We start from the raw sequence: 18,966 nt of genomic DNA, 5'->3' as shown, positions 1-18,966 counted from the left end.
AGTCTACATGGGAGTGCACAGAGGCCTCCAAGGGATGTTCTTATTACAAAGGACCATGCCCATTACGGCATATCTTTTGTGGCTGCTACACTATTTGATAGTGGTTAGTTGGTGGTGGTATCCTACATGGCAGGTTTGAGCTTACTTTGAAATCAATTTTATGTTTGTCAAATCAATAGCTTGTTTTTGCAGAATCCAACCTAGTCAATATTTTTGAGCAGGGGATAACATGAGGTGGATTGAGCACTACACACGAGTATATGACTTGGAGATTTGGCGACAGATTATGGTCTTCCATCACTCTTCATATGGTTACATTATTGAACAAGAGGGCAGCATGACACCGAGGCAATGTGACAAGCCCTTTCAACGCCCTTCATCGGTTACGTTGATGTTTCTATGGTGTTAAGTAACTAAACTCTGTTGCATGGTTGAGTTAACACTTGTTTCTTTATTGAAAATGCAATTCCGTACTTCTATGATGTACTTGGTTCGCAAAAGGGGAATGTTTACACCCACTTTCTCTCCAGTCATCAGCAGACCATTGTTTGAGGCTTTTGTGCATGGGAGCCATGGACTCGTGTTATGCATTATCTGGTAGTGAGTGAGCACACTGTCAACAGTGGTGGTAGGTTTGCGCTTCAAGGTGGGCTAGAGATGAGTCACACATTTCTATCATGCTTCTTGGAGCTACTATGTCATCCACAGGTACTATTGCCTTGGAGTTGGGGTGTGGCACAGCACCCGCTCTAAATGCATGCCTCCGTTTAGGGAGATCATGTGTTTCATTGGACATAGATCATGCCATCATCTCCAGCCACATAGATCCATACTTGCGTAGCTACACGGGTGTAGGCTCTTCTTCGAGGATGATAGTTGATGAGCATCTGGAGGATGAGGTTGATTCTAATGCAGGGGTTAACCCCTATGATGACTAGTGAGCTTTGCTAGTCCCTATCTACTGTCTGCTGGCTTCTTTTGGTCCTTTTTGCTACATTTAGTGTGGTGCTTTTCTACTAGACTGGCATTCCCATTGTTCCTCTTTGTATCTTTATCTCTGTCATATAGAGTGTTCCTTGTTTACTATATGTGGCAATGGGTGACTATTTTTATCTTGCGTATTTTACTTGTCCTTGGCACATGTACTTTGGACACCGGCACTTAATTTCATGTTTGAATTCACCATGTCCTTTCTATCACTCTCTATTATGTTGATGACTTGAAATGAAACTCTCAAGTATATCCTTTACATTTTGGGGATTCAAAGCAAGCTTTTTATTTTTGACATGTGTGCTTTTGTTGTCGTTGTAGTGCATTGCCTTCTTATGCAGAGATTGAGGCTAAAAGAATGGTTTGCTGACAAGAAGTATGAAAGGATGACACGAGCATGTCATCAACAATCGTACTTTTATGTGGATGATGAGTGTGAGGAGGGTTAGATGGTGTGCTAACAACCATCCACTCCATCCTCTTGATGATGTGTTTGCTATCTTTGATGTTATTATATGTTGAGATGTCAAGCTCAACATGAGCTGACACTCACGAGGCGCCTGCATGACCGTTCGACATTTATATCACTGACGGGTTTTATAGCTGGCACCAACATATCTTCGCCAGAGATTCTACCAATTTGTGCACATTAGGAAACCTTTGGACATCTTTTGGGCCTTGTAAGGATTCCTAATTTTTAGGGATTAAGGCTAATTTTGTGCTTTTTTAAGGAGACAAGGTCAATCAAGAGGCCTACTTGGAGCCTATAATTTGAGCGTTCTAGCCCATAATTCCCCTACGAAAATAGGGTCTAATGTTGCCATTCTCTCTCCTCTTCTCTTTCCAGCAAGCTCGTAACTAAGGGAGGGCCCAAAATGGTCAAATTTGTTTTTTTCCATTTTGCAAGTTTTATACTTTGAAACTGACCCCAGACCCATATATATATATAAATTTTAATTTTTAACCTTGATTTCCCCCTAAAACCCACTCTATCTCATCATTGAATGCCTCCACCTTTTTCTCCATTTAAAGCCTCCACTTCCCCACCAAATCAACCAAATTAGTGTGGAAAGTGTCAAGATCATCTTGTCACTTTCCACATCATCAATATCGCAACTAGGGGGGGGAAATAGTGAAATTTTTTTCTTTAAAAGTTATCCCAAGCCCATATATATATATCAAAAAATCAAATTTCAACCTCTTTTCCTCCCAAAATTGAACCAACTCTTCTCTCTCTCTCTCTCTCTCTCTCTCTCTCTCTCTCTCTCTCTCTCTCTCTCTCTCTCTTTACTCATCTCTCTATTGTGAGCTTGGCCTGCATAGCCTCACTCTATCCCTCTCTCTACAATCCACTTATATACTCTCAACTCTCCCTTTCTCTCTCTACTATAAGCTAATGGCCTACAAACTCTCTCTCTCTCTCTCTCTCTCTCTCTCTCTCTCTCTCTCTCTCTCTCTCCTGTGATGATGACTGCATCCTCCCTCTCTCTCTCTCCTATGACTGCATCCTCCCTCTCTCTAATCTCAACTCTTTTAAATATCTCTCTCCATTGTGAGCTTGGCCTGTATAGCCTCACTCCATCTACTCTCAACTCTCCCTTTCTCTCTCTACTATGGCCTGTAATCTCTCTCTCTCTCTCTCTCTCTCTCTCTCTCTCTCTCTCTCTCTCTCTCTAATCTCAACTCTTTTAAATATCTCTCTCCATTGTGAGCTTGGCATGTATAGCCTCACTCCATCTACTCTCAACTCTCCCTTTCTCTCTCTACTATGGCCTGTAATCTCTCTCTCTCTCTCTCTCTCTCTCTCTCTCTCTCTCTCTCTCTCTCTCTCTTCTGTGACTGCATCCTCCCTCTCTCTAATCTCAACTCCTTGGAAGGTTGTGGCATGCACTCACTCCTAGTAATCTCAACTCCTATCCCTCTCTCTCTCTCTCTCTCTCTCTCTCTCTCTCTCTCTCTCTCTCTCTCAACTGTGAATTAGTGCCTCCCTTTTCTTTTCCACTATCAACTCCCTCTAAGAATGGCATTGTGTGAAATCACTAACACTAATGTGCCATTGCATCGACACAAGGTGGATTTGCATGTGCGGGTGTTGGAAGAGTATGCAATTTTGGGCAAGGTTCATCTCACAAAACAGGAGAGGAATGTAAGTAGACAAGGGGGTCACACTAATGTGGATCTATGGGTTGATGGGCATCTATACCCAGCTGAACCAAGAGCGCATTACCCACCCACCTATGAAAGTATGTGGGAGATGGTGAGAATTGGATGCTCATCTAGAGAGATTAGCAACAACTATTGACGCTGGTAGAGTCTTCTACTTGTCATCACAGTTGCATACGCTCCAAGTTAACCTTGCTAGTGTACACCAAGGCTTACTTCAGGCTCAAGCAAAAATCAAGGAGCTTGAGGGTGTAAATAAAGAGAGAGAAGCGTGTGTGAAAAAGCTGACGCAGACCATCTCCCACATGAAAAACACTTCTATTGGAGCTAGGGAGTGTAAGAGGCCATTCAACCACATCAAAACACTTGCCGTTTGGGGGGCGCTCATAAGCGGAGAGTTCAAGAAGCGCTGTATGGCTCCTCTTTCTTATTCTCTAGCACTTCCACATCGAAACACTTGCCGTTTGGGGGGCGCTCATAAGCGGACAGTTCAAGAAGCGCTATATGGCTCCTCTTTCTTATTCTCTAGCACTTCCAATTCAAAATGCCAATGTAAATCATGTGTGCACTTGTGTAATGTCAATGTAATTTTGCTTATTTTTAGAGTATTCCTTCAAGATGCCATAGGTTTTGATCAAACTGGGGATTGCAATGAGCTCTTGCGCTCTTATCACACAACGAGGGAGCATGTGCTTAAAATGATTAGGGATCCCCATTGCAAGACTATACGTAGGATTGTTTCCAATGAAATCATACAAGAGGTTTCCCAAAGTATTAGCAGTGTTGATGTTGTTAATGCATGCGATGAGGTAGGCATTAGCATGAAGGGCTACAAAGCTCTTCATCAATTGCTAGAAGGATACACCCTTCGTAAGAAAGGTATCACGCACAACCTTTTCCCACTGCCAAAGAGGGTTCGTCTAGCAAAGGGAGTGAGCAATGTGATGATGTAAAATGCAGGATTGGGGATTACTACCACATCAACGACACACTCTGCATTGCAACATGGGGAAAGAAGAAGATTGCAAATGGTAATGTTTCATTTGAATTCAATGAGTTCAACGTTGAAATGCGAAAGCTACAAAAGGCGATGATATTGTTCTATGAGTTGCCTTCTGGATGTAAGTAGGTTTCGTGACATTGTACGCATTATTTCTTTGTTCATTTATGCGTGTTCATTTATGCAGTACGACTTAACGTTTTGTTTGATTTCTGTGTTTTATAGATTCCAAGGTCTCCTTCGTGCTGAAGTTGGATGAGTGCTAAATTGTGAAGGGAAGAAGGCTAGAGAGAATGAGTGTCACACTCAAGAACCACACTATGGCGGAAGCCTTTAAGTCTCCATCTGCTTCTACTACCACTGTTGCTGCAGAGGGGCCTAATGATGAGGGAGAGAGCATAATTAATTTTCAAGAGCAAGGGAATGACAATATTTCACACACTAAATCATCGTTCAGTGTTCAATCAGAGAAAGATATATGGTGGTTAAGATCATTTGAGGTTCCTAAGGAGACACGAGGTGCTAGCATGGGTCTTTAAGCAGTTGCCTTGGGTTAGTGATGTGATAAAGTCGCAAATAGGGGTGAGAAGCTGGATGTTGATGGTTTAGGGAGCTTTAACATTGATTGGCATCTTGGTGGGGATCTTAAGACAATTAAGTGTATGTTGGGTTGCACTCAAGGTGCAAATACAACTCACCCATGCCCTTGGTGCATGCATGGATTGAAACAAAAAACCAAGAAGAAACGTAGGGGAACGGCCAATGGTGAAGAGAAAAGCGAGGAAATAGGAAATTGTGAGCGAGAGTGGGACGGTGGTGTCCTTTCATCACCTATATGTTGGCGCCTCCAAATAAGGACTTAAGGGATAATAGCTAGAACCCCATGATTCCTTTCCCTCTTAGGAATGTTCATTTTTGTACTTTGCATGCTTTCATGTGTATCTTTGACCACCACCTCTTAAAGTGTCACACAGACTATGCATTCACTATGTCTGGTAAAACTCAACAAGATGAGGTGATTGCTAGAGTGGAGAAGATTTTAAATGACATTGGTTGCCATGGGGGTAAGGTGGAGATACGAGTTAACCAAAAGACCTTTGGAGTTTCACATATGGTTACTTAAAAGGTTTCAATGAGAGTAGGCAAGGTGAGAAGATTTCTCTAGAAGCATGTCAATAAATGCGAGAAGGTTCAGAGAAATGCAGACAGTCAACATGTCAAGGAAGGTGAAAATGTTCCTGTAAAGAGATGGGAGCTGCTGTGTGGAAAGACCTTTGTGCTTGTACTACTTCGGACTGTTTGGATGCAATCATTGTTGTTTTGTGTGATCAAGTGTGGGAAAATTTCAATAAGGTAGTGTGGTTGATGAGTCAAAGCAGTACAACAGAGGAAAACCGCAAACAATTTCAAGCAGAGTTGCAAAGCTTCATTGAAGCCATGGTCCGCACATGGGGTGATTTTTAATATTGTGCATTACATGGTAATATAATGCTTTTAAAGGTTTTGCAAAATATATTTCTTCTTCTAATGCACTTTTCCTGAATGATGGTTTTGTTTGGTATCTTCAGCACATCTTGTATGCTCATGGTGCATGGTTCATGAATGCCTACGGCTCGCTTGACATGTGGAGCACCCAAGGAATGGAGAAAAGCCATACCGTGCAAGGGGCATTTATTTCAAGAACACAAGACATGGAGGTGGCAGGACTCAATCAAACTATCTCAAAGAAATATTTGATTGGTTCTTCCATTATACCTTTGGAAGAAACCTTTCAAGGGAGAGGGCTCAAATGTCCAAATTGGCCCGAATTCCCAAAATAAAAAGTAAGGTCAAAAAACAGCAAGCTGGAGGGCAGGGATAGGACCTACATGTCATGCAACATGGAGGGTTACATGTAGGAGAGTTGGTAAAGTATGGGACCCTATAGACTTGAATGAGGCCTAGGGTTGATGTGCAGCTGATCTATAGCGAAATTATCTATCGAATTTAATGAGGTGTTATAAATGAGAATGTAAATGGTTCTTTTTTTCCAAATATGGATCCATGTTATAAATGAGAATGTAAATGGTTCTTTTTTTCCAAATATGGATCCATGTTATAAATGAGAATGTAAATGGTTCTTTTTTTCCAAATATGGATCCATGTTATCTTTCATTTTTAAAAACCCATTTTTTTGTGCGTAACATACCTCTAAAAACTAGGGTTTGGTGTAATGATTATGTTGGTCACTCTATAAATGAGTACCCTCTCTCTTTTTGTCTATTTTGTACAAGCACTTTGAGAGCACAAGCACTCAACTCCTCATGGGCACACGATCACTGCTTCCAAACTTGCACGATACCCATTCTCTATCGAAGCCCCCATCAAACTTGATGAGGATTCCCTCAAAACCCAGGAGCTAGACTGGGTTCAATTTTTGCATGCTCAAGTCAAGGATTGGCACAACCTTACCACTCGATCGACAATTTTGTTTTTGCATGCAGTATCAACATGGCTCAGTTTTCCATGCTGAGACGGGGTGGGAGGGAATGTAATGACCCCTCCATACCACAAGAAGCGGACCACACGAGGGCATTGTGGTTTTCTAGGAACATTGCAAAGCATCGACAGTCTATAGTGCAAAATCTATTACGGTTTTTGGAGTCCCCCTTGGTTTCCTCGATGGTAAAGTCATGCGTTATTACCAATTTCATTAGATTGATATGCTTCCCTTGCTAGGTTTGATTGGTAGTGAACAGCAAGCTCAACTCATTTTTTATACCTTCAAATATAGTTTTTTTGATTACTTGAATTGTATCCCCAAGATTTACGATACTTTGTAATACTCGAAGAAGTCGAAAGATGTTGATTTTTGAAATATTCCCATGTTATGATGGTCCACAAGGGTGCAATTATGATGTTCAAGTTTTTTGATGATGTGCGAAAGTGCACCATGCGCAGGATGGACGGACAGTCAATTTTTGCACCCTTCTGGATCCAAAAAATTTTGGTTACTAAAAAAAAATCATGTTCATGTGTTTTGATGCTTTGTGATAAGTGTCCAGAAGGATGCGAAAATACACTGTGCTACGGGGTGGCCGAACAAGCTATTTTCGCACCCTTCTGGACCAATAAAAAGTTTGGTCAATTTTTCAATATTGTCTCGAGTGAACACTTTTTCAAATGATGCCCCATGTAGCTCGACATATGTATGATTTATTGGCACGCATGAGTCACCTTTTAAAATTAGGGTTTTTTAGGGTTATTGCAATGATGGCATTTTCTTATATAAATAGAGGTTGACCTCTACTTTTTTCCATTCCTTTTGCCAACGAGACGAAGAAAACACACTAGAGCCTTCCCATCCTTGCCCTCAGCTCCCCTCACCATGGCGCATACAAAGCAAACAATGAGAAAGATGACCGAAGAATGACGTGCGATTGAAGGACAGCATAAAGAAGAATTCAGAGCGATACAACCGCAATCTGAAGAAAAAATTGACAGAGCAAGATGGCTCATCCTAGCGGAGAAAACATGTAAAGTTGGTGGATTATGACACGGAAGAAAGCAGTGTAATAGGCACTGACACCGACACCGACTTGGGGGAGCCTACATGGGCGCACATGGAGATTCCCAACCACACCCAGCCGTAGGAGCAAAGACCTTGCCATGCATCACCATGCAACAAGAGCAAGAGCAAGAGCAAGAGCAAGAGTAAGAGCAACAGCAACAGCAACAGCAAGAGCAAGAGCAGCAAGGGGAGCAAGAGGAAGAAGCACATGCCCCAAAAAGACACTTGAGAAAGTTGAACTATTACAAGCCGCACCCGCAACAAGCACGTCCCGCCGAACGTCTTCCTCATGGCCCCACCCACAAGAAATGCTCGGGGTACAGGGCTTTCCACAAGAGATACGCCATTACTAGAAGTCCATAGAGATTCTCATCCGAAGGGCGCCTTTCTCACGAACGTGCAAAGAAATTTTATGGGAGTACAAGATGGAATGTGGGATGCAGTTGGTTGCCCTTGAGGCCTTGTAGGAAGTTGTTGAAGCATACCTTGTAAATCTTTTTTAGGACACCAACTTGTGCGCCATCCATGCAAAGCGGGTCATAATAAAGGTAAAGGATATGCAATTGGCCCGCCGTATTCACGAAGAAAAGGGGATCAAAAAATGAGGCATGTTCAATAATGTATCTCAATTTTCGATGTATCTTTTTCAATATTAATAACTTTTCAATGTGTAATATATCTTGCAATTGTCGATGTGTACTTTATCTTGAAATTTTCTATTTGGTTTAAGCGTGTATGTGCTTTCAATCAAGTTTTATGAGATAAAAAAATAAATAAATGGCCAAAAGGGTGTGAAAAAGTCCCTCGGGCCACGTACAATGGCCATTTTTGCACCCTTCTGGCCCACATGGTTTTTCTAGTAAGATGTTTCAACTTTGGATAAATTCTCATCAGCGAAGGGCTTGGGATGGCTCAAATGGGCTTAAGAGTAGGAAAATTGTGATGGCCAGAGGGGTGGGAAAATGCTGTGTACGGGGGGGCCTTAGACATGCCATTTTTGCATCCCTCTAGCCCTCCTTTCTTGTGTGGCATATTGTCTTGTGGTGGTAGGGGCGCTAAACTGACGGGTGGTGGAGTTGGGGATGGGGGCGGAAGAGAGGAATAGTGGACTATTTCGAGCAGTAGGTGCAATGTTTGCAGAAAACATTTTTCCCAACAATTCAAAAAACCTTCAACCTCAAATTTTTATAGTTTTTTCTCCTAAAATTAAAAGGTTTTTTTACAAAATTATAACTGAAATCCCTTAAAATTTATCTATTTGGTTTAAGAGTGTATGTGCTTTCAATCACGTTTCACGAGATAACAAAAAACTAAAGGGCCAAAAGGGTGCGAAAAAGGCCCCTCTGGGGGCCGCGTGCAATGTCCATTTTCTCACCCTTATGGCCCACATGGTTTTTGTAGTAAGATGTTTCAATTTTGGACAGTCTTGTCTCGTGAATGGGGTGGATTAAATGGGCGTAAGAGTAGGAAAATCATGATGGCTCTAGAGGGGTGCGAAAATGCTGTGTACAGAGGGGCCTTCATCGAACAGGCCATTTTCGCACCCCTTTGGCCCTCCTTTCTTGTGTGGCATATTGTCTTGTGGTGGTAGGGGCGCTACACTAACCGATGGTGGAGCTAGGGGGTGGAGGCAGAAGGTAGGAATAGTGGACTATTTCGAGCAATAGGCGGTGTTTACAGAAAACATTTTTCCCAACAATCCAAAAAAACCTTCAATCTCAAATTTTTGTAGTTTTTTCCCTTAAATTTAAAGGTTTTTTTACAGAATCATAGCTAAAATCCCTTAAAATTTGTCTTGTTGTTTAACTAAAATTTTCCTCTGACCCTTCTTTTTTTAAAATAGAATCTCTCCATGATTCACTTAAAAAGACTACACACATTCTGCGGCCATGTTGTCAGCAGAAAACACGATCATTTGACTCCAAAACCAACAAAAATAAAATGGCACATATTTCTTCATGAAGGGTGCGAAAATGCCCTATACAGGGTCCCTGGGACAGACCTTTCTTGTACCCTTATGGCCCTCCTCTTTTTTTGATTAGAAATCAATCACATGTACTTAAAAGCCACTTTCAGCATTATATTGATAGAAAAATTTACATGTGAGATTTGGGAATACTCTTTACAAGAGAGGTTCGTCGCTTCTTAGCTATAGGAAGCTCGCCGGTTAGAATAGCAGTGGTGGCTATTTCTCGCAGCGGTGAGTCATGGCCAAGCGACTTGGCAATTCATAATTGGGAAAGCACCTTGCCTCTATAGCCGCTCCCAAAAGTGGTCATAAGTAGTGACTTTTTAACTAGGAGGATTACAAAGCTAACCGACTGGCCAAGTTTCTTTGACAAGGTCTTTAATGCAAAAAGGTGAAACCTGGCATTGGGTGTGAATTCTTTGTGAATAATCACAAAGTCATTTGTTGGGAGGTGTCCGATGTAGTGGTTAAGAGCTGGATATGGTCCTATAGTAGCACGCGTTCTCCCACCCCACATAGCATAACTGTCCATCTCAAGCACGTTCTCTTGCTTATCATCCTCATTTGCATTAGCCTTTCGCTCCAAGTCAATGTTGGACTTGGACTCGTCGATATTTTGCGTTGGAGTTGGTGTCCAAGGCACGATTGCGGGGGAGACACTTTGATGCGCTGCTTGGAATTCCTTCTTGGTGACATTTTCCTGCTCTACATTCCTGTCTGTCTCCAGAGCAATGACCACCGTCTCCTCCATCGAGTCTAAGTGGGAGGAGGTTCTCCTCCATGTTACCTATGTTGGAGTCATCCAATGGGAACTCTGCCTTCACCTTGAGCATGCTCAAGCACTCATCCATGATGCGGAGGCCACATGATTTTTCAATATCATACAAAAAATGAAAATCTCCCCCCTTACCACAACTGGACATAGAGAGTCAATCTCTATCTCAAGAAGGGGGGCATAGTCATATTCATAAATTGCTTTGCCACTTCCACTGGCCTCAAAAAAGCGACGTGGATTTTCGGCGAGCCCTAGTGCACCTCCTGGAAATTGTTGTAGATCGGGCTTTCACTTACACCTCTGTGTGCTACACTCTTAGGATCTTCCTTGTCGTGGATGAATCCTCCAAGGCGTAGTTGCAGAATTTTAATCTCCTCTTTCTCCTCTCCTTATAAAAGCAAGAAAACAAAGCAGGCCAGCCATGATAGGAAGCCATGGCCAATGGCACCTCTGTTGAGCTTGCGTACTTGCTTCTTGTCAAGCTCTACGAAGTGTCTAGATTTCATTGCCATTGCTTCAAATCTTCCGAGCCGCTTTTGGAAGGGCCTTTCATTGTGGTTAATGTACTTTAAGAAGTTGGAGGGCACCCACAATCTACCATCATTGGCCAGAGAAATAGAGTGCGACTTGGTCTCGGGGGGGTCACTCAGAAATATGCAAGTGTAGCACTTGGGTTCAACATAAGGGGTTTTTTAAATCCCCTTTTTTACAAAATTTTTACATACAAAAGGGTACCATTTAAAGGGGGTATTTACAGATTAAATAGAAAAAGGGTGTTTTTTATTTACGAAAAGGTTATAGATAAGGGGTTTTTAAAATAGTCCTTGAACGCACGTGATATAGAGAGTTTACATATAGTGAACCCCCCCTGAGGGCTTGATGTGGGTGTCCATGTATGATAATGTGTCTTCAAATAATACTTCATGGAGGCAGAGTGTGGAGGTCCAATTGATCACGAGTGAATATTACATGCAAGTATGTGGCCTCTAGAAACTCGCTCTCACAAAGGAAGTCCATGAAGCAATCGTATAGGCAGCCATGTGCTCTCAAGCTTGAGTGTGGAGGTGCCTTGTGCTCTTGAGAATGAGTGCAAAAATGACACATCAAGCCTTGAAAGTCCTATTTATACAAGATAGCGGCCATATCACGTTAAACCAAAAAACATGAAAAAACGTTGATTTTTTAAAAGACAAAACCACCTCTTCAAGAAACCATATGAAGAAACTAGACAACATATTTTAAACACCAAAGTATCTCAGAACATATTTTTTTTACAAAACTCTGGTGGAGCGAGATTACAAAATTACTCCAGTATGGAGTGTGATTACAAAATGGAAGTGCCTAGCAAGGACACTCATAGCTTAGATTCGTTGAACCAAGGTGACATCATCCGGCCCCTAATCCGAGGATATGCTGGTGTTTGCTTCCATCCTCCTTCCAACCTATCCAAACACCCAACACAGTATGTGACTCCAGAAAGGGGTGAGCAAATACAAAGGTTTAAATATCAAACAACCCTTACATTCCTACCCTGCACATTGAAGCAAGCATTATTGATTCCCTCAAATCCTAAGAGGCATACAATACACCGAGCGAGGAAAACAAGGCCCAAAATCGAGCCAACGACAAAAAACCCTATTGTGCTCTATCTCAGTTTAGTCTTCGTAATATTTTTCAAAGTCATTTTAGTGTCCTCATTTTAGTCTTCACAATATATTTAAAAACCATTTTAGTCTTCTCCATTCAACATGCAGCCCCAAATGGCAAACCACACAACATACTCAGAGCACAAAAATAGAGTCAATGCAAGACGAAGCAATCAACCCTTTCCCACCATACGAGCATGTGTTTTCCAAGCACTAACTCATATCGACATTCTACCAGCACATGTGAGAGCCACAAACCCCCAAAAAAAAAAAACCAAATGGGAACCAAGTGTAGATAGCATAACATCTATGATAGCAAACACATCATTCAAAAGGATGGCTGTAAGCATATAATCCAACCCTCCTCACTCTCATCATATCCACGAACCAAAAAAAAACCAAAAAGAATTCAAAGTGTAAATATCATGAAAAGATACAAGGGAGAAGAGAGCTTGAGCTCTTGCCAGCACACACACACTCACACAAACCCTAGAAGAGAACACACAAGGTGAGAGGCTGAAAATTCTTCTTCTTCTTCACATAACAAAAGATGTCTACAAAGAAGATAAAGTGACTAGCACCCATAATAGACTATATACAAGCAGTCCATAATGTGAACACGCTAAGTGGAGTGGGTAGGTGTGGACTAGTCGGTGTAGTCCAGTTGTAGAATCTTTGGCGAAGATATGTCGGTGCCAGCTACCAAACCAACCAGTGATGTAAATGTCGAACAATCATGTAGGCTCCTCATGAGTGTCAACTCATGCAGGCTCCTCATGAGTGTCAACTCATATTGAGCTTGACATCTCAACACTCCCCCTCAAGCTCAACTCCAGCTCATGAACTCCAAGCATATCTCGAAATCTGCAGAGCTTCTCAGCTCCCAAGGCCTTCGTGAAGATGTCAACAACCTGATCCTATGTGCTGACGTAGGCCAAGTTGATGTCGCCTCTGCCAAGACTCTCTATCTGATGAAGTGGTAATGTACCTCAATGTGTTTCATCTGCGCATGAAAAACTGGGTTCCTAGCCAACTGTATACTGCTAAGATTGTCACAATATATGATAACCTTTCTCTCCACATGCAACCCCAAATCAACAAGTAGCTTGCGTAACCAAGCTACCTCACATGCTGCCACCGCAGCTCCTCTGTAGTACTCTGCCTCTGTGCTCGACAAGGCAACCATGGGCTGCTTCTTACTGCTCCATGTCATAGCAACACTCCCCAATGAAAACATAAATCCACTGGTAGATCTCCTGTTTGAGATGCTACCTGCCCAATCTGCATCTTTGTACCCATATAGCTCCACTGGTACATTTGTTGCATAAAGCATAATCAACAGTGGCCCTCAAATATCAAAGTGTGCGTCGCACACTGTCAAGATGTGGTTTGCGCGGAACCTGCATAAACCAGCTCTCTAAGCCAACAATGTAGCTCAAATCTGGCCTGCTGATCCGTATACACCTCTTCTTGCAAAAGTCACCCTGCAAGAATGCATTTTTTACATCCATCTAATATAAAAACCAGCCTTTAGCTACAGCCACCGCATCATGACTCTCTTGCCATCTTTGCCAACTGGGAAAATGTCTCCTCATAATTAATCCCATGTCTGCGCATATCTTTTGGCTACCAATCTAGCCTTGTACCTCCTTATGCTACCATCACTGTTATGTTTCACCTTATACACCCACTTACAATAAATAGCTTTCTTGCCTTTAGGCACCAAATTCCAAGTCTCATTTCCATACAATGCATTCATCTCCTCATCCATAGCTTTCTCCCAACACACATTTCCAATAGCCTCATCAAAGCATGTGGGTTCTACAACTTGCACAACTTTTGCCATATACGCATAGTGATGTGCCACATAACCATCATAAGTCAACCTCTGCACAAGATTTTTGACTCTTCCAGATCTTCATAACTTTGCATTAATGGCTTCAGAGTCTTCTTCACACCTGGTGTCCTCATTGCTTGAATCCCAAGCTCCTCATCAAGGCTCATCTCCGAGCCACTAGAATCTCCATCAACAAGAGAATGCCTTGTAGAAATGCCAGGCATACCAAGGGGCTCAACCACTTTCTCTTTGCCTTTATGTGATGTACTAACTATATTTTCAAGACTGGTATTATGATGCAGCCTCCCACTCTATGCTCTATCAATAGAACCATTGGATGATGACACTCCTCGTCCACTCAATGATTGTGATTGCTGACCTCCATTCTATGCAACCACATTTCCCCTTACATCAGCCCCAACAGCATCCTTTTCCAGTAGCATACCAGATACTCATCTCATCAAATACAACATCCGTGCTTACCCTCAATTCATGATGTAGCAGGATTATAACATCTATATCCCTTTTCCAGCAACATACCAACTACTCATCTCATCAAATACAACATCCGTGCTTACCCTCAATTCACGGTGTAGTAGGATTATAACATCTATATCCCTTTTGCTCAAGGGAATACCCAATAAACACTTATTTTTTTGCTTTTGGATCCAACTTGGTACATAACTCATTTGGCACATGCACATATGCAATACATCCAAAAACTTTCAAGTGAGAGAAATCAGCTTTCTTGCCCCAGTAAACTTCTCCTCTGGCGTTACATCATGTATGGCTACAGTAGGAGTCATGTTCATGATATAAACTACTGTAGACATAGCCTCAGCCCAATAGCTATGTGGCATATTCTTCTCAGCCCCATCAATGCTCATGCTATCTTTGCAATGTGCCTGTTTTTCCGCTCAGCAACTCCATTTTGCTGTGGAGTGTATCTACATGTAAATTGTCTTTGGATGCCATTCTTTCGCAAGAATTCAGAGAACTCATTGGAGAAGTATTCTCCCCCTCCATCCGACACCTTAGGCACTTCACATACTTTCTTGTCTGTTTTTCAGCCATAACTTTGAAATTTTGAAAATGAGTGAACACTTCACTCTTCTCCTTCATGAAGTACACCCACAATTTCCTTGTGTGGTCTCATCAATGAATGTTACGTAGTACCTGCAGAGCAGCCACCCATAGACATAGTCTTTGCAGGACCCCATACATCTGAATGCACAACATCTAGCACATTCCTACTCACGTTTCTATCATGTGGAAATACATGTTTTGTTTGCTTTCCAAATTGACATGCTTCACAAACTTTCTGCATACCTTCAACTTTAAACTTAGACAGCCCTGTCACACAATTTCTTTAGTCTACATAGACTTCATTCTTTGCACATTGACATGCCCAATTCTCTTATGCCAAATGTCTGTATCTGCAACAACTCCTGAACCATTTGCAAACATTGTAGCACTCACTTTAGCCATATTCACATTCAATGTAAACATTCTACCAACTTTGTTGCCTTTTGCAACCAACCTGCACTTATCTTTGAAGTCTTTTACATAATAGCTATCAGGGTTAAACCAAACCAGCAAACCCTACTCAATCATCTGACCAATAGAAACTAGATTCTTTGTAATGTTTGGAACATGAAGTACATCTGCAAGGTACTTCACTTTACCATCCTGCATAGACAGTGGCACATCTCCAACATGGGCAATCGGATGAGCAGTGTTATCCCCTGTTTCAACAAAACCTGGTCTTTCAAGACTCTTCATTTTCTTGAACTACTCACCATGAATTGTCATGTGGTTCGAAGCACCTAAATCAACATACTATACATCATCCTTACATGCTGCTACATCATTTCCAGACACAACATTAACCACATGTTGCATAACAAATAACCTCTCATTATCCTCATTATTTTTACTAGAGGATGCATAGTTGTTTCGCTGTACTTTTCCATTTCACATGTCACTTTGCTTCTTATAGCAATCTGTCTGCACATGCCCAGGCTTACCACCATAGTAAAAATAGCCTCATGTATCATTATGCTGTCTTTGCCAATTACCACGACCTCGTTGGCTCCCCCTACCTCTAAACTGGCCTCTTCCACCTATATGTTGTTGTGAATCCTACGACTGTGCTAGCTGACCATAATTCTATTTACCTGCTCGGCCACCACCTTGGCCATGTCCACGACCTCTACCTTGTCCTCTACCTGAACTTGTGTTGAAGGCCTGCTGCTTTGAATTGTTTTTGTTTTGTGAAGACTGTTGATCTTCACCCAAGTTCTTCTCTTCAATGATCAACATTGACACCAAATCTATGAAGTTGGGAATGTTCTCCCGAGTCTAAAGACGTCTTAAATGCCTTGTATTGTGGCCCGAGACCATGCAGACACACTTCCACCTTATCATCATCATCCACAGAAACACCAATTTATGCAAGGGATTCCACAATGCCCTTGATCTTCAAATCATAATCATTCAATGACATATTCTTCTTCTCCAACAATGCCTTGGTATTGGTTTCATACAACTTCACCAAGGTGTCCCAAGCCTCCTTAGGTGACATGGCATCCTATATATGGCTAATCATAATGTCTTGTATGTTGATAGAAAGCCAATACATGACTTTCCTTGCTCCTTGATTCCAATCCTTGAACTCTTTTATATCTATAGCAGTTGGATTATTCTCCGGTATCTCCGGTGCCTCCTCATGTTCACCTTCAATGTAGTCCCAGTAACCTTTTCCCATCAAGAAATTGGTCAATCTAAACCTCCAAGCATGGAAGTTGTTCTTGTCAAGCTTCTCTACAACAATTTGGTTTATTCCATCATTCGACATCTTTTCTACAACACAAATTTACCAACAACAGCACTCTTGCTTGACCTACACACAAACTGTTGTATTCTCTACAAGCGGTACTATACTGCACTCAAACTGTCACAACCAGTGACCTTACTTTTGCATACATACACCTAATGGCAACTTTGAGACCTCTTTGCAGCACACACAATGTCTACACACAACCAATCTCCCTTCTTGCAGTTCCAAAAACAGAGTTCTGCAGAGAATCGAAACTTACCCGCGCAGTGCTTGTGAACGCATGTTTGAGAACTGAAAAACGGAGGTCCAGATGCGCCCGAAATGCGTATTTAGCTCGAAAAACTTTGTCCAATAGGATAGTATAGTTGCCTTGTAGCTTTCCTCGTGCCACGAAGAAAGCTTCTTAAAATCGGAGTTCGTTTACCGGTGCCTCCCGAAGAGCTCCCGCAACAAGGGTGTAGTAGCCAACACAAAAGGGGAAGAGTAGATGAAGCTCTTAACCTCGTACCGCTTCTTATGCTTCTCTTGCTTGGCTGCTCAACCCTTAGTATGAACCGGGCTCTCATACCATGAAAAGATGCAGGGGAGAAGAGAGCTTGAGCTCTTGCAAGCACACACACACTCACACAAACCCTAGAAGAGAATACACAACATGAGAGGCTGAAAATTCTTCTTCTTCACACACAACAAAAGGGGTCTACCAAAACAACAAAGATAAAGTGACTAACACACATAATAGAGTATATACAAGCGGTCCATAATGTGAACATGCTAAGAGGAGTGAGTAGATGTGGACTAGTCGTCGGTGTAGCTTTGGAGAACAATCACAGAAATTGAAGAACATGAAGAAAGTGCAAAACATGCAGAAATTGAACATAACTTTCGTAAGATTTCAACAACAATGCAACAAAATGGATAGATTTTTAGAATTTTGTTTCTACCATTCTCGAAAAAACACAGAAAACATAAATATAACAGAAATCAAGCATATACACACACGCATTCAAAATGCATCATGGCTATGTAGTGGGGATATTTCGCGACAGCGGTGCCACTTATGGGAAGCCCTTGCATCATAGAAAGAGTGCAGGAAACAAACCAAGGTAGGGGGACTTTGCCAACCACACTCGGGAGCGTAAAACAGCTCAACCGAGAAGCTAATCTTCAATAACCTAGCTCACAATTGCATGGGCAAGATGTGTCACTCACCTCGTGAATACTTGTGCTTGGATTCTCGTAGAAGATGATGTTGCCACGCAGCTACACTCCAAAGCTCCACTCCACCACCACCACCGAACTTAAAGGGAAGCTCGACCCTCCTCTCACTCAATCTCTCTATCACACACATACATAATGAGCACATAATAGCTCTAACTGAACTAGGCAAGCAAGAACCACAAGAGAGCAAGAGAGTAGAGGAGAAGAACACTCTATTAGTTGCATAAGAGAATGAATGGTGAGAATACAAATTGACCCTTATCTTGGCCCCCAACATTCACACCTTGGCCGGCCATATTTAAAATATAGGTCCATGGCTATCCAGGGCCACCTAGGCTTGTGCAAACACTTAATCTGTGTCTACCCTTTTACAAATCTGGTGTTAAACTGATGATTACAACAGATTTATCAGCATAAATTTACCACCAAAAATTACATAAAGCCAAGTGTAGCTAATCTTCTGTACTGAATGGTTGGAGTACCAAACCATCTCTGAATTGCAATCTAAAGTGATAGGGATCTGTATCAGATACCCAATTGTAAATTTGAACCCTCAATTGCACTAAAATATAGTGACCACTGATTAGTGAAATAATCCTCTGTTTTGTGTACAAAAAACAGAGTGTGCGGGGAGGCCAAATCTGGTGCCTTAGAGTTCAAATGAGCTCAAATCCTTTCAAAAGCATCAATAGTAGTTAGTCTAGTAGAAGATCAAACCAAGAAACAAAAGATTTGACCAAACATTGAATGCTTAAACTCTGTTTTACCAAAAATCACTTTTGCAGATTTGATGCAGAGCTTGATGCCACTTCTCCTTGAGGAATTTCACAAATCTGAGATCACCAGTATGTAGAGAACCCTTGAAAACCTCTAGGGCCAAGAGGAATTAGACCAATTCCTTCTGTGTGAGTGTAGATCTTAGTTTTCATCCAGAAATGAAGGGTCGACGAATTCGCAAAAATCAACAGCTCCCGTCTCG

Source organism: Cibotium barometz, chromosome 37 (genome assembly GCF_041138505.1).
Source record: "Cibotium barometz isolate CiBa-2024 chromosome 37, ASM4113850v1, whole genome shotgun sequence".
Lineage (NCBI taxonomy): Eukaryota > Viridiplantae > Streptophyta > Polypodiopsida > Cyatheales > Cibotiaceae > Cibotium > Cibotium barometz.
Note: the sequence above shows the minus strand (reverse complement) of the source record.